Source organism: Panthera onca, chromosome A2 (genome assembly GCF_046562875.1).
Source record: "Panthera onca isolate mPanOnc1 chromosome A2, mPanOnc1 haplotype 2, whole genome shotgun sequence".
Classification (NCBI taxonomy): Eukaryota; Metazoa; Chordata; class Mammalia; order Carnivora; family Felidae; genus Panthera; species Panthera onca.
In genome coordinates, this window is record NC_138340.1 from 79,615,431 (window position 1) to 79,638,687 (window position 23,257).

A 23,257-nucleotide genomic window follows, 5' to 3' on the forward strand; every position below is an offset into this window, starting at 1 on the left:
GGAAAATGGCGGCGACGGCGGCGGCGGCCGCGGCGGCGGCGACGGCGGCGGCGGCGGCGGCGGCGGCAAGTGCACGGGGCCCGCCCGCCCCGCTCCGCAGGGGCAGAGGGGGAGGGGACGAAGCTGCCTGCCGCCATTTTGCTTGTGGGCTGCCGCCCGCTGTTGCCTCTTGGCACAGAGGCTTGAAGACAGGCAACTGGAGGCAGAGAGGTGGGCAGAGTCTCCGTCTTTTTTCAGAACAGATGCATTCAACAATTCACAGAAGGTTTGGGATAGTTTCGATATTTGATGGGATTGGTTCTTTATCCCTTTTCCCTGAGTAGCCCTCAAGTCTGGATATCGGCGAGCATGGGCACGCCACTACTGGGTGGAAGGATTAAGACTGTAGGCCCTGGGAACGACTCCCCACCCCTTCCCCCCCCCCCCCCCCCCCCCCGCCCATCACCCTCCGAAAGCGATGCACTTTCTCCCACTCCCCAAACAACCTCAGTCTCCGTCTTCCCCTTCCCCTCCCCAGTCTGGCCTCCAGCGCTGGGTGAACTCGTTTTGGGTGTCACTTGACGCCCACTAGGGGCTGAGGAGGCTCCAGTGCGCAGACTCCGGGCACCGGATAAAAGCGGAGCTGGAGCGTCCAGCGCCGTCTCGATGGAGGAGCGAGAAACGGAAGAGGTCGGGGGGAGAAGCAGCAGGAAAAATACAGCCACCGTCAGCGCCGCTTCCCTGCCACCGTGTATCGGGGTAAAAAGCTGCCGTTGCCGTCGGTGCAGTTGCCGTCGCTGCCTCCTACTTCTCTTGGCCCCGGGGAAGGATTTCCCCGCCGGCGGGACAATGTGCGGGGTGGGGAGGAGTTAACCTTTATGTGGCGGTGATTAAACGAGGGAGGGACAGAGAGACGGTTATCTCGAAGAAAAAAGGGGGAGGCCAAAGAATAAAACAAGGGTTTCCCCACTAAAATAACATTGTGATTCCGGTTCTTGTTTTCGGGGTCTTTCCCTGAAATGGCGGTTTCCGTCTTCTTGCTCCGCAGAGACCCGGAGCGCTTGGTAAGCGGAGTGGGGAGAGGCAGAGGCGGTCCATGCGGCCAATCAGTGCCTGATGTGTCCTGTCGGGCTAGTAGTGATTGGCTAGCGATGACCTCATGCTGCAGCAGCGGGTGGGGCCAGAGCCGTCGGGGGAGGCTGTTGCAAAGGCAGAGAGGGAGAAGTGACGATGGTGATCGTTGCTGCCGCGGCCGGTATGGAACCCAAGCAGTGGCGAAGAGAATCTCAAGGCTCTTCCCTGAGTATTTTCTCCTGTCCCTGCGCGAGGTGAGGGCCCCGGCTCGGCCCCTGCGAAACCTTGGGGCGCTGGCGCGGACGAGGAGACACCATTTCTCTCATGACTTTTGTAACTGCGTCAGGGCAAGATGGCGCTGGGTCTCCTTGGGGCGCGGGGGGAGAGGCACGTCCACCGCCGCCGCAGCGCATGTGACCGGGCTGCATTCCTGTGGGGTTTGGCTCCGACCCAGGCTGGGGCGGGGGAGGGGAAAGGGCTTGGGCGGAGGAGACTGTGGTGCGGTCGGCGTTGGCGGCCTGAAGAGGAAGAGATGACTGTTTGAGAGCGCTTCCCCTCCCCCATACAGCTTACAGTTGCGGCTCCCAGGGGAAAGCCCCTGGAGGGACACTCCTTTTGGGTGTGACGGCTGTTGGTGGAGGAGAAGGTTTGGTGCCCTATTTTCTTATCTACCTCTCTCCTTGCAAAGTACTTACGTAAGGTGGCAGGTTCCTAATGTGGGAATCTACTATGAGTCCCTGAGGGCCTCTGGACTGAGTAAAGAGGGGACAGACTAGCTCCTGGCCCACGACGACAAGCGGTATCAGTTATTTTTTGAGAAGACGTAAAATTTCTCAGATCCTAGTAGAAAAATGTTTCCTAAATTTGGAAGCGAAGGTAAAAGGTGTAAACACCCAGGAACACTTAAAATCTCCGAAGTTACAGGGAATTTGCCATCTGAATTTTGAGGACCTTTTTCAGGCTTTCTGTTCCTTTCCTGTGTACTCTGTTCTCGTATCCTCCTTATCTGTGTATTCTACAAGAATGTGTAATTTTAGCGGATTTGCTTTTCTTTCTAAATTTAGGCATGATCAGTAATAACAATAAAAGCGATAGTGTTGTGATCTGTATGAAGTTGTAAGGATGTTTTCAGTACTTTCGTCTTTCTGACGCCCTCTTAACTATGGTTTTTAAAAATAAAACATGAATTCACTTTCGGTAAATGTTACTCATTAAGAAGCCTGCACCGTTATGAAGCCTACATCTTTAATCACTTTTCTGGAAGTATGAACTTTAGTTTCCGAAACCTTGTTGGTTGAAGGTCTTTAGTTCAAGAGTTCTTAAGGTCTATATTGGTAGACTCAGTAAGAAAGACTATTTTTGTTTTTGATAATTCCCAGTTGGCCAAACAAGCATTGTAGCCATCAACTAAACTAGTCAAGATTTAAAAGGCTTCTCCCCTCGGGTGGTGTTGAGCTGGGAGTTACACAACAAAGACATTTGCACTGAAACCTGGCTTGCTTTTTGACAGAACACATCTGGTGCTAAGAGGAAATGTTTGCTGAACCTGAAAAGATGGGTTTTAATCTGGGGTCCAGGTTATGTTACCATCTTTAGTGTTAGTTGTGGACTTGATAGTCTGAAAACAAGATTGAATTTTTAATTCATTTGTTTATACTTAAACCCTTACTGGTTTCTGTGGTTTTCTTTTTCAGTGAATTACCAATATGAATGAACTAAAAACTCTGTAATTAAACTGTTAATATAGAAGAAGAAAGATTTTAGAGTTCAAAGTGTGTGTCATGTCCATTGTGAATATAAAATGGGCCTTCTGTCTATAAGAACTGAATATCTTCGAGGATTTACTTGTCATGTGTAAGTTATATCTCCCTTACTGTCATAGCAATTTTTATTTTGACTTAGGAAAGAGGGACGGAATATGAAGTCAGATTGTAAGGTTTCGTGGTCTTCCTAGCTTCACTCTGCCTTAATAAGGAAGAGAAGCCATTTTTCAGACTAATAGAAACACATCCATGTTTTGAGTTTTTCATCAACATGTGTCCTCATTGTTCCTAATTGCTAAATCTTGAGCTCTAGTTTTTCTTTACATTTCTGTGGCATTTTAAATACTACTTGCAGTTACTTTGACTAACTTTTTGTGTTAATGTACTCTTTGGGCAATTTTATTCATGCCTGTTATTCTCCACTAGAGCCTAAATTTTCATCTCAGCTGTAGATGCAAAGTTAAGGTTTTTAGGGAGGGGGACCACAGGCTTCCTGAACTCCCATAAAAATACTGAGCTTGTACTAGACTCCTAAGAATTTTCTTCACCCATTCCCTCAAAAAATTTTTGCTTTTCTTCCTATGTTTCATTATTTGAGTAAACCATGCCCCAACCTTCCTTTATCTATTTTTGTTCACATTCTCATCTCTTTTACAATGGGAATAGTTTTTATCACTGGCTTCAGATGGCAGACCAACCCTAGTGGGCTAAAGTACCTCCCGAGTGCTGTGCTGTTTCATACTTTTGTGTCTTTGTCCACCCTACCTGAAGTACTTCTTCCCACTCCTGGTTAACTTGAACCTTGCCTCCCAAAACTCTTTCTTCCAAATCCTTAATCCCAAGTGAAATGAGCCAATTCTTGACATTGATAACCCAGCCCAGTGCTTGACACTTAGTTGGCATTCAGGTGTACAAGTTTTTTGTTTTTTTGTTTCTGGGGAAGATAACACTCCACTAATAGAGTGTATAATCCAAACTGTAAAATGTAGCTTTCACACTTTTTCAAAAATGCCCTTGACCACCAGGGTTTGGAGAGGAGATCAAGGTTTAGGGAGGCTCACAAGCAGGTTTCCTCTCCTTTTGGTTATAAGATGTCAGGGCAGATGCTCCTGATGGGATAGTTCTACCTCCAGAAAGTTGGGAAGAAAAAACTGACCTTATTTTTTAACATCCATATTTCTCAAATCTAGAGGACATTTTAACCTGCAAACTTCAACAATATATGAACTGATTGTTTGGGTTTATAATTCCTTGATGTGTTTGGGGCTTATCAAAGTATGTATTACTGCTTGCTCTGATACTATAGGACCCAATTTGTTTTGCTCTTGAGTTTAGGTTTTGTTATTTTTCTTGCTGTTGTTGATAAGTGTCCCATTTGCCAGCCTCTAGTAGCTACATGTATGTATTGTGAGGTTGGCATTCCAATAACAGGAGTTATTGAATTGCATAAAAAATGAAGCTCCGCAATAAAAATTCTAGGAATCAGATTTGGGCTTTATAAACGTAAACGTTGGTGATGTTTTTGTTTGCTATTAAAGCCTTTTGGGGTATTTTTGAGTAGTCCTTATCTGTCTTTTGAAATTCGAGTTCAAAGTAAGAAAATAGACTTTCACTGTATTTTGTTTTTTGTTTTCTTTAACCTGTTTTTAATGTTTGTTTAGTTTTTTTTTTTTGTTTTTTTTTTTTGAGAGAGAGCGTGAGCCGGGTAGGGGCAGAGAGAGAGGGAGACACGATCTGAAGCAGGCTCCAGACTCTCAGCTGTCAGCACAGAGCCTGATTCAGGGCTGGCACTCACCAGTGGTGAGATCATGACCTGAGCTGAAGTCGGACACTTAACTGACTGAGCCACCCAGGTGCCCCTGGATTTTGTTTTTATATGGAATTTTTTCTGCCCCACCTCTGACTTCAGTGTCCTTTTAGAATGAAAAAATTTATGTTTCAGAATTGAACTTGAACCATTAAATATATACCTTAAAATGTTAGGGGTAAATATGTATCACCTGATTAGTTTAACTTCTAAAAAATGAATATAATGCTATCCCTTTCTGTGCAAGGTGTTATGTTGATTTTAAACCTGAAATCTGTATTTGCAAACAGTGCTCAAAAAACCTTCCAGGGTTGTGGATACCTTGAACTTGATTGGTTGTCTTGAAAGAGGAAATTAAGTTTATTCTTGAGCATTCAGCAAATATTTTCAGGGGTGCCTGGGTGGCTCTGTCTGTTAAGCATCCAGCTTCGGCTCAGGTCATGATCTCACAGTTCTTGAGTTTGAGCCCAGCATTGGGCTCTGTGCTGACAGCTCAAAGCCTGGAGCCTGCTTGGAATTCTGTGTCTCCGTCCCTCCCTCTGTGTCTCACTCTTTGCCCCTTCCCTGCTTGTGTGCTCGCTCTCTCCCTTTCTCTCTCAAAAATAAATAAATTTTTAAAAAAGGAAGAAAACATTTTGAAAGCTACCTGCCCTCTGCTATTCAAAAAGATCAGGCCTCTAGTCTCCCTGTTGATTGTTCAGTTCAGGTTTGAAACATCTTTAAGTATGGAGTTGGAATTGGAAAGTAGAGAAACTATTCTGCTTCTACCTGAATGAAGCAAACAGAAGGCTAGTAAAAGATTATAGAGCCCACCATTCTGTTCTCTGGAATGATTTAACAGTAGATATAGTAAAAAGAGCTTTTAATATTCTGTGTGAACTGCAAATTTCAGCATCAAATGTAAAAATGGAGCCAGTGACGAAGAGCTGAAAAATCTGTTGGAGGTCCTTTCTTTGCTCGAAGTGAATGGTAGTTTAAACAACAAAATTTCTGAATGCATCTAGTTTGCCAACTATGTCCTATTTAGAGCTTGTGATTATGTTTTGTTTTCTTAAACTATTTTATACTGGTATTTCCTCTCCATTGGTTCTGTTTGCCATAAGCATTGAAGTATGCAGAGTTTACCTTGCATTTGTATTTTTTATAAAAGAAAATTGGATTTGGGGTTGCTTTTTGTTTGCTCCTTTGTTGTAAGCATACCACGAAACAGCAGTATGGGTCAGCATCGTCCTTTTGAGATACAGGGTATACCTTCACTGAACAACTAACTATCTCTTCTATAGAACTGGTCCTAATAAATTGGTTATCAACCTAGAATAAATGATATTTCTTACAACAAACTTAAATGGAGTTTAAATTACACATAAATTTATTCCAAGAGATTTATATCACTTTAATATTCTTTATCCTCTAAAGTATTTTTAAAACGCCCTCTTAAAGTATATTGATGCTTGTGTCTCAGATTTAAAGCTATAATCTGTTTTTCCCCTCTGATTGCTTTTGTTCCTGGGACAGATAGGAACTCCAGCTCTAATATGAACAAAATAATTTGCATTCCTACTATATTTAAGACCCACAAAACATTCCTACGCTTTACATTTTCATTTAGGTTGACAAGATAAACTACTTTGTAATTACAACTTTTGAAGCATTTATATCAGTCAAAATATTTACCTGCTAGTTTCTCCCAACCTTTATTCTACCTTTTAAAATTAAGTGAAGTTTTAAAGCCACTTCCATTTCTTTGTGTATAGGTTGGTTTGTTGCTAACAGTTACCATCAAAGAAAGGAAAGATCATTGGTTACTAAGTGTGGGAATAACAAAGAATTAAGGATTTAGGAATAACAAGAGTTTTTGTTTTAAATTAACAAAGTAAGGGGTGCCTGGCTGGCTCAGACAGTGGAGCACATGGACTCTTGATCTTGGAGTTGTAGGTTCAAGCCCCACGTTGCGCGTGGAGATTACTTAAAAAATGAAATAAAATCTTAAGTTCGCAAAGTAAGCCACACCAGGTCATTGATACTAGTGGAATTGGAGAGGAAATGTTGGGAGAGCTTAATTTAAGCACTAGAAATCTTTAACTGCTGGTGAATCCCCTGCCCCCAAAAAAGGAATGCCCAGAAACATATTCGATACTGTTACATATACTTTGTCTCAGTTACCTGCTAATCTTACCTGAGGTTGGTGGAGCAGTGATTTCAACACCTCTCTGACTTTACCAAAGTTTATATTCCTTGTCCTAGTTACACTGTCTGAATGAAGACTTCATTTTAAGCCAAGACACACAACAGTGAAGTATATTTGGACTTGTTTTAAATCTCACCTACTTTCAACCTTAGAGGAAGGGACTAATTCTTAAAGAGCCCTTAATGTAGATGGAGTAAGATCCTGAATGAGAGTAGGAGTAATGGAATATAAGGAGGAGATACGTAACACATTACAAAAACATCCATGCGTGTTGCTTGGATTTGGAGTGAAAAAACTTTCAAGAAAAATCATTTTAAAAAGATGAGCGTCAAAGCTGAATGTATTCAGTCTTAATAGACAGATATGGCTAGGAAGTGGACATGTCCACATTTTAGACTTAAAAGAGGGAACAGATTCCATTTGCTTTCCTTTTTTGGATGGCAAAATTATATGGAAGATACAGTATAAGTAATATAGTTAATGATACTGTAATAGTCTTGCATGGAGACAATAGGCTACATTTGTGCCATAATGTATAAATTTATCAAATCACTATGTGGTATACTGAAACTAATGTAACATTGTATGCCAACTACGCTTAAAATTTTAAGAAACAAAGTTAGGAAAAAATAAAATGAATAAATAAATTATATGCCAGTATGTACTTAGTACCTGAGTCTTGTTGGTCATAGTAAGGATAATAACACAGGGTCCTTTTTTTTAATGTTTATATTTTGAGAAAGAGAGAGAGAGAGAGATACAGCATGAGTGGGAGGAGGGGCAGAGAGAGATGGAGACAAAATCTGAAGCAGGCTCCAGGCTTTGAGCTGTCAGCACAGAGCCCCTACGTGGGGCTCAAAACCACAAGCTGTGAGATCATGACCTGAGTGGAAGTTGGATGCCCAACTGACAGAGCCACCCAGGCATCCCGCAAAATGTGTTTTATTCGTAACTACCCTAAGGATACTTTTTACTGTTGGATTATTCCATAACGCACAAAAATGGTAGCCTTTTAAAGTACTTTTTTTTTTTTTAATGTTTATTTGAGAGAGAGAGAGAATCCCAAGCAGGCTCCACGCTGTCAGTGCAGAGTCTGGACATTTAACCTACTGAGCCACCCAGGCACCCCGAGTGGAAATTTTTTTGAGCCTAGTTGTCTTAGGTTAGGATTTTAGTTTGTTTTTAAACTTGAAGTTTTTGGCTTTTCTTCACCTCATTTAGGTTCTCTCTTTCCTTAGTAAAATAGTACAAATTAGTTCTGATAACTGAAAACCACGCACTGCTTAATTAACCTTTTCAAACCATGTTGCTTCCACCACCAGTGACTTGATGCCTGACGGGTAAAGTAACACACATGTTTGGTGAACACAAGTTGGTTTAGCAATATATCCAATTCTGGACTAAGGGAAATTGATATTGATTTGTTAGACACTTCAGTTCTTACTATAGGCATGTCAGAACTTAACTAATCTTGTAAGAATTTATAAACCTTTTTACATGTTAAAAATGAATCCACTCTGGCCTGTTTGCACCTCTCTCACATTTACCTTATGCCCAGTGCCTGGTTTCTGTTGTCTTTCTGATAAACTTCAATGTTTTTAGATAAAGGGGGAACCTATTCCTCTAGTTTAGTTTTATCCCTAGTATTTACATTTTCTATGAAGGAAGGCTATGCTAAGGTGCCAACTGCTTTCTGAAGAAACTTCTTTTAGATAGCAAGAGATGCCCCCCCTTTTTTTCATTCTGTAGATGAAACCTACAGAATGAAAAGGCAGCAAAAAATATTCACTGTTCTCAAGTTCATATGATAACAATAATAGTATGGTAGTGTAGGCATCTCTCCTCTGTCCCAAACACAACTTTCCTGACCACATCTGTGCAAGATATTCTGTGGCTACTCTCTTTATTTGCATGTTCTCATTTATGGCCAGTTAAAGGGCAAATGGGAGTAAAAATATGAGGATACATCAAATGGATGATTGAAGAGTCCTTTAAAAACTAAATTACTGAGAGAGGAGATCTTGTAATAACATCAGAACTCAGGGTTCATTGTGCCACCTTTGGGCTTTTTGTTTTTTTTTTAAGTCTATTCATTTATTTGGTGGGGGGAGGGGCAGAGGGAGAGAGGGAGAATCCCAAGTAGGCCCCGTGCTGTCAGCACAGTCCAAAGAGGGGCTCAAACCCACAAAACCGTGAAATCATAACCCGAACCAAAATCAAGAATTGGTCACTTAACAAATTGAGCCACCCAGGCACCTGTGGGTTTTTTAAATGTCTAAAAGCTAACTGGCTCCCTTTCCCGACCCAGTCTTCTATGTAAATATTCTTACTCCTAGGGAATAAGGAAAGACTTAGATGCAATTCTCTGCATTTGTAACATTTTGTGAAAGTTCTGTATTATGTGCTCCAGATGTGGGTGGTCTTCTATTCCTTAGAATATACATTGTTGAAACTCTCTAGTTGATATGCTAAATACTCTCTGCTAGTTGCTACTTCTGTCTTTTCTGTTTTAATGAGTTTCTTTTTCTGCTTCTTAACTTTTGGTATTTTCCCAGTACTATGTCCCAGCCATCTTTTCACCAATTGTGGTAATCAGTTCCCACATCTTTACCTATTGAGGAATCCAGAATTGAAACTAAACAAATTCAGAACTGAACTATTTGTGTCACCTTTCCTTCTTGAGTTTTTTTTTTTCTTGATAATGATTCTCTTTTACCCTTTTAGTGTAGTTCATATAATCAAATATCTTTCCAAAGTAAATCTTTTTTGCTTACAGCACTCCAATTAGTTCACCAAAGATTGAGGATCATGATCATGAACATCACGAAGTTAAAATGACCGAAGTTTTAGTATCTGATATTCCACTTCAGTGAAACTAGGTAGTTTGCTCTCCTTAGTTTCGTAATCCATAGAGTGGGTAAAATAGTAACTACTTTATCATACTAGTAATAGGGATTAAATGAGAAGTGAGAGCTCAGGGGCAGTTATTGACTTGTTATAAACTGTCAATTTTTTTTTTTTTTTTTATCTCCAGATATCTTCCCTCTTCTTGTTTCTGTACCTATCACACTGTCAGGTTTATGTTCCTCTTTTCTATTCATGTAGGAGATAGTGATAGGCAGTGTCTCATTCATTTTTGTAGCTAAAGTGCAAAGTCCCTGGCATGTAATAGGCACCTAGTTTTGTTGCACAAATAACAGATAATCTCCTTTGATGCCAGGTGCTTGAAAATTTTGCCATACTTTATGTTTACCGTAAAATAGCAAGTCAGTAAAATAAATTAGATGCAGCATGCTCTGATTTATTCTATACCATCATGTTAAAAACTGAGATCTTTTTTCCCTCCACTTTTGACTTATTTTGCCAGTGCTGTTAGCTCTCAAATCTGGTTTCTGTGTATCTGTCATTGTGCAATGTAGGACTGGGCCCTTACTCTAATGGTTCATAATGTAGTTTAGGATTAAGCCATATGGGTATGTACTATAAACATTCAGGCAAAACCCCTGTCCACAGGTAATGTGTTTGTCAAAGGAAATCAAATTTTTGGACTAGAAGGCAAAATATTTGTGGATTTCAATAGTGACAGGTTAAGGGCAGTGAAGCACAACATATTTGTAGTTGGCATAGCTTTACATGTGAAGGCATAGAACAGGAATAGAGAACATGTGTTTAAAATATGGGAAACCAATTTGACTAAGCTTGTATGCAGTACGTTGAGAGATAAAACAAGAAAAGAGGGTGGATTGTGACCAAATAATTTCTTTTTCTCTTTTTTTTTTTTTTCATTTAGAGTCCTTTGCCAGTACCCAAGCCTTTATTTATTTATTTTTTTTCCTTTTCTGTTTTGAGAAAATATTCTTAAAGAGGGAAATGATTGGTATAAGTCTTAGGATAGGCCTGGAACCCAGATAGTGCCAACTAATTCCAAATGGAAAATTGGGCCATTAGTAAAAAGTCTGTCATGTATTAGATTATTGATCTCATTTCTAATCTTCCTTATCTCAGTTTTCAGTGGAATTAGGGTTAGAGAAACTATTTGATTTCTTACCGTGTTGTTTTTCTTCCTGCATTTTTTTTCTTCCTGGTTGGACGTGAAAAAAGAGGGAATGAGAGAGCAAGTATGAGCAAGTCTGATGACTTTCCTTTCCCAGTTATGCTCACCTGTTAAAACACATGTTCTTTTTTTGATTTTTTTTTTAAGATTATATTTTTAAGTAATCTCTGCACCCAAGGTGGGGGCTAAACTCACAACCCCAAGATCAAGGGTTGCACGCTCTACCAACTGAATCAGCCAGGCGCCCCTACGAGCTACAATTGGCAAATGTGTAACTTAGTTCCTGACAGCATTAGATAGTGAATAATTGATAGCCACCATTAATAACATGGATATTTAGTAGAGTTCTGGCATTTTAAATTTTATGCTGAAAATACATGTAGCACAGGCAACCTGTGTCTACCTATATAGCAAAAGCCAGAATTTGTAATTTTGCTGCTGCATAAGGAAATAATTCTTGACCCCTGCTTTCCTTATTAAAATTCTAGCCCAAAAACCTTTATTAAGAGGCTTCAGATTTCAGGTTTGTATATCTTGAATTCATTATGTCCATGCCAAGTATATTTTTTAATTGGCTTTAGAACAAAATATATACATTTGGCAATTAGCAGAAATCCTAACAGTCAAATTGTTGTAATGTATAAATGCTATCCTTGTATGAACAAGAGGTTATTGTTAAACATTACATTATCTGGCCATATAAAACTGCTGTAACAAACTTGTGATTGTGACTTGAATATAGTCCTGTGTAGACATTTCTCATATTTTCCAGGTGACTTCCATGTTCTCACCATTTTACAGTGTATATTTCAGAAGAACTTACCCATTTATACATCTTGGAGCACACCCATTAGAAAGCAGAAGCAACTTATATACTAATACCCAGTTAAGTTAGGACATTGACTTGGAAGAGGAAAAACTGTGGTATCATTAGCGGGATTTTTTTGTTTTTTGTTGTAGTTTTTATTTACTTTTGAGAGAAAGGGTGGGACAGAGGATCTGAAGTGGGCTCTGTGCTGACAACAGAGAGCCCGATGTAGGGCTCAAAGTCATGAACCTGAGCTGAAGGCAGACACTAAAAGGACTGAGCCACCCGGGCACCCCTGTGTGAATTTTTTTAAGATTTTTTTTTTTTTTTTTTTTTTTTAAATAAAGATGTAGGAGCACCTGGGTGGCTCAGTCGGTTAAACATCCAACTTTGGCTCGGGTCATGATCTCACAGTTTGTGAGTTCAAGCCCTGTGTCGAGCTCTGTGCTGACAGCTCAGAGCCTGAGCTTGCTTCTGATCCTGTGTCTCCCTTTCTCTTCTCCTTCCTCACTCACACTGTCTCTCTCTCAAAAATAAACAAACATTAAAAAACATTTTTTTAAAATAAAGATACATCTAAGTCCTTGTTTCATCATGTAAGATGTCGCCAAATAATGGTTTCCTGGAGGAGCTGTATATTACTGTAGCTTATTCCTTTTTTCTGAAGGTTCCTTGGCTCCAACAGTTAAACATTTCGAAAAACAAAGTTTGATTTATAGGCCGTTTATATCCAGTGTCTCGTTTGTGTGTGTGTGTTTTATATTTATATGTAGTCATATTGGTGTAGTTCAAAACATTTGGGGTGGGGGACAGCTATATTAGATACCAAATTCCTATTTTCTAAATGTTTACATATAACTAAATGTCAGAACTAGCTAAGAATGAATACCATTTATACTTTATTTCAGCTGAACTTGTATTATCTTTGCTTTTATGGTATATCTTACAGCAGTTTGTTTTTAGGGATAGAAGAGATGGATTTTTGATTTAGCCCTTCTTACAAATGAAGAAATTGATACCCATCAAAATAACTCAGGTTTCAGTAATTTATTTTCCTAGGTATTTTCAAATTGGATCCTACTTTACCTTCATTTCTTATATGAATCTAGTCATTTAATGCTTATGTTAAATAAGTCCTTTCTGGGTTTTTAAAAAAAAATTTTTTAAGAGAGATAGAGTGGTGCAGGGGAGGGGCAGAGAGAGAGGGAGACAGAATCCAGATCAGGCTCCAGGCTCTGAGCTGATAGCATAGGCCTGAACTTGCAAACTGAGTTCACGACCTGAGCCAAGGTCGGACACTTAACCAACTGAGGCACCCCCATTTTTGTTTTCAATACTTCTGTATTCTCTGTCTTGATCTCTTGGGTGATCATTAACCTAAAGTGAGCACCTTAATTTTGAGTTCCTATTTTTACTGCCCTCTCCATTTTTTCTATCTCTGTACTCTACCAGCTTCCCTCTTAACAACTACACAATTTCAGTAGTTAATGTAACAGTGTATATTCTTCTGTAAGTACACATGTATCGGTGTTCCAAGTTTGTTATCCTTGCTTCTGGAGGCAAGAATGAATTTTATTTATAATAACACATCAAAGTTTTGTATTATAGAAGTGCTTAGCCTCTATGAAGATGACCAGGAGTTAGCTTACTTAAATTGAGAAGGAAATCAAGACTCATACTTTCCTCGTATTAAGCTACAAAGTAAACTGACCTCTTAAGTTGCATGTAGGTAGCAGAGTACTTCCTAATTCATACCTTTAGGCCCAAATAGCTGTCTCAGAAACTAAAAACAAACACTAAAATCATAAGAGTGAGGTTTAGGTCATAAAAATCAAAATTATCATTAGATTTTTTTTTTTTTTAACATTTATTTATTTTTGAGAGAGAGCATGAGCTGGGGAGGAGCAGAGAGAGAGGGAGATGCAGAATGAAAAGCAGGCTCCAGGCTTTGAGCTGTCAGCACAGAGCCCAATGCTGGGCTCAAACTCCGGATCCGTGAGATCGTGACCTGAGCCAAAGTTGGATGCTTAACTGACTGAGCCACCCAGGAGCCCCTATCATTAGATCTTAATAGCTATGACCTACAATCATTTCTGTGTAATCTCTGCCTTTTTTCTATCAGCTAAATGGCAAAACAAATTATGGTCAAGGATTAGGACTAAACTCAAGAGTAGTTTAATTGGAGGACTAGAATAAAGTTATAGTTTTGTTTTTAAGATTGAACTCTTTAAACTCATAGTTAAGTTGTCTGTGCAGCTGATTGGTTTTCTGTGCATAAACTTCCTCCCTTACCAAACCTTGCCATCATGCTTTTCCCCTGAAAATTAGACAATACTTAGATTATGTTTTCCATTTCTAAAACAGTCAAACAAGTCATATATTCCCTGGAATTAATTTTACATTGGCAAATAAACTGAAAGAGTTTTTCCATGCCATGCATTTTTATGAAATAACTAATTTCTAAATTAAAATATAATCGTTCTAAGTATGAATTAGCAAAGTAAAATGAAGGAACCAGATTGTAAAAATCAAGTCATGGAACAAGGCTTGGGGAGATGGGAAGAAGACAGTTAAGCATTTGTGCATGGAGTTTGAATTTAATACTCTGGAAAATAATTTGCAGTGGAAAGGATATCTTTGTAACTATTATAAAATTTGGTATTTTAGAGCTCAGTAAGTACAGTCAGACCATTGAACTTTTTTTTTAAACTTAGGGCTCTGTTACAATGACCAGATGAAGGTAAATGTGTAGGGTATTGGCTCTCTGGATTGAGAGAGGAGTAGGAAAAGTTTTGACATCACAAACTGTTTAGACTTAAAGCTATGGATTTTTGTACACCTGAAACTAATATAATGCTGTATGTTAATTACGTATGAACTTAAATAAAAATTTTGAAAAATCTATGAATCTGAAAGTAGTTTCATTATTTAGAGTTTGGTTATTCATGCTCTTTGTAGCCTCTCCCTCTTACTTGGCAGGCCTTATTTTCTTGCTCATTCAGTTGTTACTGTTCATCAAGGAGGCATTGTATACCAGAAGGCTTTGAGCTACTTGAGAAAAAAGTGCTTGTAAGAACAGAGTTATAATTATTAATCATAATAAACAGTCTTTGTCAAGGTGCCTGGGTAACTCCCTTGTGTATTAGAATCTGTCAGTGACTAGATCTAGCTTTGCAACAAGCAGGTTAGATTTGTTCCCTCTAAACCACTAACTTCATAATGTAGGTCTTGTGTTTCACATGAGCTTAGAATGGTTAACATGGAAAAGGTTCACATTCTCTATCCCTTGAATATAGAGCCGCTGTTTGAAAACAGGATAACTTCAAAGATTTAGAACCTATCAAACAATGTGTGTTATCTAGATCTCTAGGATATGAATCAACAAAGCAGTTAGGAAACTCTTGTGTGTGTTTCTTTTGGTAGAATGTATCAATCTCTTTTATAAGACAGACGAAAGAGTTGGCAGGGTTTTCAAGCTAATCAAATCCGTTGGTTCCCAGATTTTGGGATTTCTTGAATGAATCAAATAATAAGGGAAAATGGAAATCAACATAGTTGCCAGTTTTAGTTCTTAAAATAGTGAGTGTGGTCAGCACTTGGTTTTAAAATAGTTATTAACAGCAAATAAGGACATAGGATTTTAAAAATTAATTTGTCGTAGGGCGCCTGGGTGGCTCACTCGGTTATACCTCTGACTCTGGCTTTGGCTCAGGTCATGATCTCCGGGTTCATGAGTTCAAGCCCCATGCTGGACTCAGCCTGCAGAGCCTGAGTGGGAGCCTGTCTGTCTCCCTGTCTCCGTCCCTCCCCTTCGCACTTGCACACGCACTCTCAAACTTTAAAAAATAAAATTAATGTCTTTTTGAAAAACTTGTCACATTGTTCTTTTTGTTTTGCTGTGGAATAATGAAAAATTGTTCAGAATTCATTTTGGATTATTTAGGAATCACTCCGGTATCTCAACTCTTATTTTGTGACAAGTCATTCTTAATAGTAAACAAATGTGTAAAAGGCTTACCTAATTAGGATAAGTCCATAAATAACAGCCATTAAAATTATTTTCAAACAATCATTTTGAAGTATTACATACTACAAAGAAATGGTAACAAAAATAGGGTTATGATTTTGTGGGACTTTTGTACATTGTAAGTATTCTAGAAATAGGTAAAGTAGAATAGTTTCACTGAGTCTTTCTGGGTTGTAGGCTTACGGATGGATTTTCTGCAACAGGCATGTACTACCAGAAGGTGGTGTTTTAGATATTCTAGTTTGTAGTATCAGAAAATGCTTGTATATTAACTAAAAAATGAGATACAAACTAAAGCCAGTTATGGTCTTAGCTTGTCAGAAACCTAGGAACCATCCCCAGTCCTTTAACACCATATGTCCATTATGTTCCTAAGTAATGTCTACTTTAATGTCCACTTTATTTCTTGGTCTGCCTGCCCTGGTCTCCTGTCACCACTGCCACTACTTCAGGCCCGGCATTGAATAGACGGTCACCCTGAATATTTGCCAAAGAAATTAATTATTTTATAACCATGTAGTGGCCTCCTTGCTTATCCTGGCTATAGTCGTGTCCCTTCAAATTCATCTGTCATCCTACAAAGTGATTTTACTAAAATGTGAATCTGATATTAGTAGAAATGCCTTAATGAAAAGGAAAAAAAAAAAAAGAAATGCCTTAATGGAGTACTTGTTCCTTAGGATGGCAAACAAGGCCTCTGTGATCTGGCTCCCTTTTTTCCAAAGATTCAGTTGCTCCTTCTTTTGCTTCCACCCATATTACTACTGCTTTCAGTTCCCCAAACATACTTTATTTTCTCAGACTACCTTTTGTATGATCATCTCTTCCTGAAGTGCTCCCTCCCTCTCTCCTCCGTCTGAATGCACCCTTCAGTTCAAGTGTTTTTCCTCTAGGAAGCTTTCTCTAGTGTTTTTTTCCGAGCAGTCCTTTGTTCTTTCAAATTCCATGTACCTTTCATCCAGCTCTATTATAGCACTTACTGTAGTTTGTTACAATTATTTAGAATCTCCTCACTCTGTTAGAATGTCAGTCCCTGAAGGCACTTTCACTTTCATTGTCTCCCTGAGATAAATGCATAGTGCTTGCATTAATACCTAGGGCAAACCTTGCCATCATGCTTTCCCCAAGAATTAAACAATGTTTAGGTTATGTACACTTGGCTTAATTAGGTATCTTCTCTCTGTTATAAGTATAAATCTGCAAAATATCTCTTGACTGTGAAGAGAAGGAAGGAGGATTAGAGATGAATTTTTGTAGTTAAAAGTTAGGAAAAACAAAATTGCAAATGATTTGTGCCCAAGGGCAAAGTCATCCTTATCCTTAAAATTATCTATTCCTCTTAGGTTTCTTCAGGTGCAATTAATTATCTCCAGAGATTAATGATCCCAGGTCAGACATCCTGGTACTTCTATCATTTGCAGATAAAAGCCTCTGAAAAGAGTGTTAAGTTGTGTTAGGCATATTGAAAATTCCTGTCTTTCCTCTGGTGTTTGATTATAAATTCTTATTTTTCACATTTAATTTCCCTTTCCAGTGCATAAAAAAGAAAAATAACTGTAAAGGTACTTTAAAGAAGAGAACTTTCCATCGCTAACTTTTTTTAACAGTTCAATAACCCCCTCTTAACAGGATGGGAGTGCCTAGATTCTGGCATCTTTTTTCAAAAGAATGGCTGTGGACCCAGAAATACAGATGGGAGATCCACAAATGCTTACCAGTATGCACAGCATCCCATAGTGGCATTGGTGAAAATATATGTTTATCTCTGCTGGAAAGTTATTTAGCCTACATTCTGAATGGTTTACAATCAACAGATTACTGTCATTCCCTTAAAAAAAAATTATTTGTAGGAGTGTCTGTGTGGTTCAGTCAGCTAAGTACTCTCTACTCACAACCCCATGATCAAGAGTCACTCACTCCACCAACTGAGCCAGCCAGGTGCCCTGTTAGTTCTCATTTTTATAAACTTGAATCATTAACGTGCTAACAAATCTCCTGGAACACAAGCAATTTTATATTCTTTGGGAAGGTGTGGCACTAATTTAAAAATCATTTCTAAGATTTGTAATATTAAATATAGAATGCTATATTGTTACATACCATCAAATTTATTTTCCAAATTGTTAATTGTAGATACTACATAAAGAACTGGTAGAAACATAAAGCAATTAATTCTCAAAGTAAAACTTAATTGGTCGTCCATTTCTCATAATCCATTTTTCATTAAAGGCAAGTTTTTTAAAGTTTATTTTGAGAGCCTGGGAGGGGCAGAGAGAGAGAGAGACAGAAAGAGAATCCCAAGCAGGTTCCTCGCTCACCACAGGGCTCCAAATCATGACCTGAGCTGATAATCAGTCTGCTTAACCAACCAAGCCACCTAGGCGCCCCCTGGTAAAGGCAAAGGCAAATTCTTATGCCCAGGGTTTTAGGTCATGACTACCAAGCCTTTGTAAAAAAATCCACTTTTTAAAGTTAGTTTCCCTAATACTGGAATGTTAAAATGCTACAAGTCAGTGTTCCCAAGCCAGTTTGATCACCATAATTATCTGGGAAGCTTATTAAATTATACATTCCTGAGCTCCACACCCAAACTTCCCCCAGAACAAGATGTTAGGTATCCTCATTCATAATTTTCATAGGATGTAGCAATTCCTGATGAACCATATGCTGAACTACTGTCACCCAGGAATCTGCATTTTTGACAAACCTCCAGTACTTTTCATGCAAATGTCTAATAAATATAGATATATGAAAAGTGTTTCACTAAAATGCCTATGTAAAGCTACCGTGCAAAAACAATATTTTTTTCACTTTTTTGGGAAGTGTTGCTGACATTAGATCTCTCCAACCTAAGAAGCTTGGAAGTGCTATTGTCATGAACCATTTCTTACATTTCTTCTTCAAGACTTCATCAGTAACAGCAACAATTTATTTTCAAAGAAATGTAGAATATTCTGATGGACTGAACTTTTTTTCTCTAGTAAGTAAGAGCCAAATATTGTTAGGCTGCAAACCAGTCTGTGTGCTTTTTAGTTTGTTTTTAAGGGTAGTTAGGTTTAGTGCCTTATTTCTGAACTCCCCACCTTTAATATATATGAACATCTTAAAAGGGGAGGAACTTTGGGGAACCTGTCTGGGTCAGTTGCTAGAGCAAGGGACTCTTGATCTTGGGGTTGTAACTGAAAAATAAGAAAATAAAAAAAATTTAAGGGGGAGAGGGATGCCTGGGTGGCTCGGTAGGTTAAGCATCTGACTTTAGGTCAGGTCATGAACTCAAGGTTCCTGAGTTTGAGCTCCATATAGGGCTCTGCGCTGTTACAGAGCCTGCTTTAGATACTCTGTCTCCGCTCTCTTTGCCCTTGCCCCACTCATTCACGTGGGCTCTCTCTCAAAAATAAACATTTAAAAAAGGGGGGGGGGGGAGAAGCTATCAACTGTTAAACAGTGACATTTCATCCTACTTTTACAAGGAATCATTCTGATATGTTTAGACAGTGTGATCTTTTAACTAAGGTTAATGTTTTCCCTTAAAGCTCAAACCAGTAATTTTGAATCCTAGAAGTACAACTCAGAGTAGAAAGAAGCGTTGCTTCATTTAATACTAGTAATTTAAGAGTAGTGGATCTTAAGTGTAGAAGTCATGAGCTAGGACTTTCCAGGATGCACTTCAATATAAAAAATTCAGTCTAGGGGCACCTGGGTAGCTTAGTTGGTTAAGCGTCTGACTCTGGATTTCTGCTCACGTCAGATCTCAGCGTTGTGATACTGAGCTGGATATATGGAGCCTGCTTAAGATTCTCTCTCCTTCTTTTGCTGCCTGCCCCCTCCCCCCGCCACCCTCTCTCTCGCTCAAAAAAAAAAAAAAAAAAAAATCAGTCTTAATGCCAGTAAATATTCTCATCACATAGTTCCATATTTGGGTATCCTGTTCACCAAGTAACTTTATGAGTATAATTAGACTTTCTGTAGAGTCATGGAGGTAATATACTGACCAAGAGGTTTAAGTGTCTTTTCTTCATAAAATGATAAATTACTTTTCTTTTTCAAACACACCTGTCTCTTGGTTAGTATGCCTTCAGCCTGAGAGACATCAGTTTGCTTAAGTCTGGTGTCTTGAGCTGTATGTTTGAGGTCCCCACCTTAGATTGGTAAAAGTTAATACAAAGAAATACAAATTGCTTCAGAAAGTCAATAATACAACCAGAGCATACGGAGATACATATGAAAAAATAGAGTAAATACAAAAATGTCTTTCATCAAGCTGGCAATAAACATTGTGTGAGAGAGATTGTTTCTGAACATGTCCTTTAGTTTGGAGTAACTTCCACCATGGTCACTATATTCAGAAGATTAACCAGGAAGAGAAAATAAAATTTAATTTCCCTTAAAGTTAAATTCAACCAGGCCTTTCCCTTCTGATTCTGCCAAGCTAGTTCCTTGGCTGCATTTTGCTGAATACTAGGTAGGAATAGTGGGGATCTTGTTCCTCTATTCATAGGCACCATTATTTACATGATGAGGTATTTGGCTACCCTGAGAATTATACTTACTCCCTGATACCCTCCCTCACTTCACTGAATTTCTTCACTTTGACATTCAGAGCACTGGGCAGAAATCACTTACTAATTTGGGGGACTTGGGTATTTTTTTAAGTTAAAGCATTGGGTTTCTCCAAATTAGAAAACGTAGTAGTCCACATCACTAGCTATGGGATTTTTTAACGTGAAAATTAAAAGACAACAGAGTTGCATTTAAGAGAAAATAAATAGGGGCACCTGGGTGGATCAGTTGATTTAGCATCCAACTCGATTTGGGCTCTGGTCATGATCCCAGGGTCATGGGATCAAGCCCCGCCCAGGTTGGGCTTTGTGCTGAGCTTGGAGCCTGTTTGGGATTCAGTCTCTCTCGCTCACTCGAGCTCTCTCTCTCTCCCCCTCCCTCCCTCTCCCTCTCCCCCTCCCTCCCCAGCTCATGCCCATGCTCTAAAATAAAAAGTTTTTTAGGGGCGCCTGGGTGGCTCAGTGGGTTAAGCGTCCGACTTCAGCTTAGGTCATGATCTCACAGTTCGTGGGTTCGAGCCCTGCGTTGGGCTGTGTGCTGACAGCTCAGAGCCTGGAGCCTGCTTGGGATTCTGTGTCTCCCTCTCTACTCCTCCCCCATTCATGCTCGCTCTCTCTCTCTCTCTCTCTCAAAAATAAGTAAAAGTTAAAAAGTTTTTTAAAAAGAATACTGACATTTTTTAAAAAAGTAAATGAATCAAATAAGCAATTGTGTGGGAAAGAAATTTTTCAATGTTTATTTTTGAGAGCATACGAATGGGGGAGGGGCAGAGAGAGGGAGACCGAATCCCAAGCAGGCTCCACGCCGCCGTCAGTGCAAAGTGCTCAACCAACTGAGCCACCCAGACACCCCAGGAAAAAAATATTTTTAACAGGACTGTATTTTAACTTATTCTACCCAATAAATTCATGGCTGAAAGGATAAATGAGGTGTGGAATTTAGTCCTTCCAACATTCCATTGTGTAACTGGTTCTTCCTGTTCAAAGAGGTATTGAGTAATTTGAGTGGCTGAAGTTAAAAATAGTGTGCTATATAAGCACTCAAGGGTGGAGATAAGAATGGAGTTATGGTTGTCAAAGAGAAGAACTTGGCCATCATTCTTTTTTTTTTTTTTTTTTTAATATTTTATTTATTTTGGGAAGAGACAATGAGGGAGGGTCAAGGTGAGGGGGAGACAAAGGATCCAAAGCAGGCCCTGTCCTGACTGCAGCAAGCCCGATGTAGGGCTTGAACTCAGAAACCTCGAGATCATGACCAGAGCCTAAGCCAGATGCTCAGCCAACTGAGCCATCCAGACGCCCCTTGGCCTTCATTCTTTGTTGTCTATCATTTGACGGTCTCTGTTGCCCCTAGAGTGTCATCTAAGGTATCACTATTCCTTGAACCAGAGTTTACAACAAGTGCCAAATATATGAACAAGAGAATGCCTCATTAAAATTCCTTTCGAATATTGCATATCTTTTTAAGACTTTACTTTTAAGTAATCTCTACCCCCAACATGGGGCTCAAACTCAACCCCGAGATCAAGAGTCTTACCATTCACCAACTGAACCAGCCAGGTGCTCCTTAAACATAAGTGTATTTTGAGGTGCCTAGGTGGCTCGGTCAGTTAAGTATCTGGCTCTTGATCTCAGCTCAGGTCTTTTCTCAGGGTCATGAGTTTTTGGGCTCCATGCTGGGCATGAAGCCTACTTTAAACACACACACACACACACACACACACACACACACACACACAGGTACACATATTGTATATCTCAAAAGAGCCAGGTGTATCTTTGGGCTATCAAAATGGTCAGTCTTGCTCCATTCAGCAAGCATAAACTTAACAAATATTAGTGGAGACTAATAAAATTTGGGATTAACATAAAAACCTCTGAGGTATCCAATGTTAGTTACTTCATCTCCCTCATCATGCAAACATTAGTTTGCCTAAAAAGTAATTGATTTCTGTTTAAATAACCACATGATGTTGGGGCAATTTATTGCACCTTTGGATAGCTCTTTTTTTCTTCTGGACCTGTAGAACTAAATACAATATCCTAAATTGATTCTGTCCCACAAAAACAAAAGTAAAATGAGGAATTGGGTAGGTAAGTGGCAAACACAGTGGGTTATTAGGATATGTAACTCACTCCACAGGTAAACTAACCACATAAACAAGAAACTGAGAAATTTAACCTTACTGGGGTTTTTTGTTTGTTTTTTTGTCAGTGTTATTTTCAAATGTATGGGAACATTTTCATAAAATAACACTAACTTTCCTTATGTTAGCTACTAGAATTACAGTGGCAGGTTTTAGGAGCTATTTGAGATGTAAGATGGAAACATGTAACACTAAAACTATACATTTAAGTATATGATCATACCATTGTTGCAGTAAACTTAAATCTTTGTTTCGATGATTTCTTAACTTTAGTCATGAAGTTTCTCCATCCCCAGGGTATAGTATGCATGTATTTTAATACTTGCTGTTTTATTTGGCCAAGCAGAAGCACTCAGTGACAATGTGAGATGCCATAAAGCATTATGGGAAGACCAAATTGAATTAAATCTCTAGCCAGGAACTTTTTAAGTTACTATGATCATACATGCATGCAATTGAGATGTACCCTTTTTTCCCCCAAAAAGGACTAGGGTAGAAATGGACAAATGACACACAGCAAGCACAGGCTGGGTTTTTATAGCCTGGGAGTTAGAGTTTTATATAAAATTATGGAATGGTTGAGGGGGCCCCCATGTGACTGAAGACTGTGGCGTGAAAAGGCTAGAATATTTTCTGGGTGGCCCCAGACAACAAAGTGGAATCCTGGACTAGAGCAGTTAAAGGAAAGGAAATATTTTGAACATAAAACTTCTAAAACCAAATAATGCTGAAATGGCAACTAGTTTACCAGAGAGCCTGCTGTTGATGGAGGGATCAGGTGGTACATAGAAAAAAGGGAAACCAGCTTAACCAGATCAGAATGCAAATAATTTAAGAGCTAGCTAATGAAT

The 23,257-nt window shown here is 39.2% G+C and overlaps 1 protein-coding gene and 1 long non-coding RNA gene across 3 annotated transcripts in view; both read left to right on the top strand.

Moving 5' to 3' along the window:
• SRPK2 (SRSF protein kinase 2) overlaps positions 1 to 23,257 on the top strand; it is a 393,623-nt gene that overhangs the window by 358,764 nt on the left and 11,602 nt on the right. The gene's annotated exons all lie outside the window — the stretch shown is intronic.
• Positions 6 to 23,207, top strand: LOC144615644 (uncharacterized). Of its 2 annotated transcripts, none has more exons than XR_013554017.2 (2): positions 6 to 210; positions 518 to 23,207. It is a non-coding gene; the product is annotated as an uncharacterized LOC144615644 (long non-coding RNA). The 2 variants fall into 2 exon arrangements; XR_013554018.2 differs by having other exon boundaries at positions 134 to 265.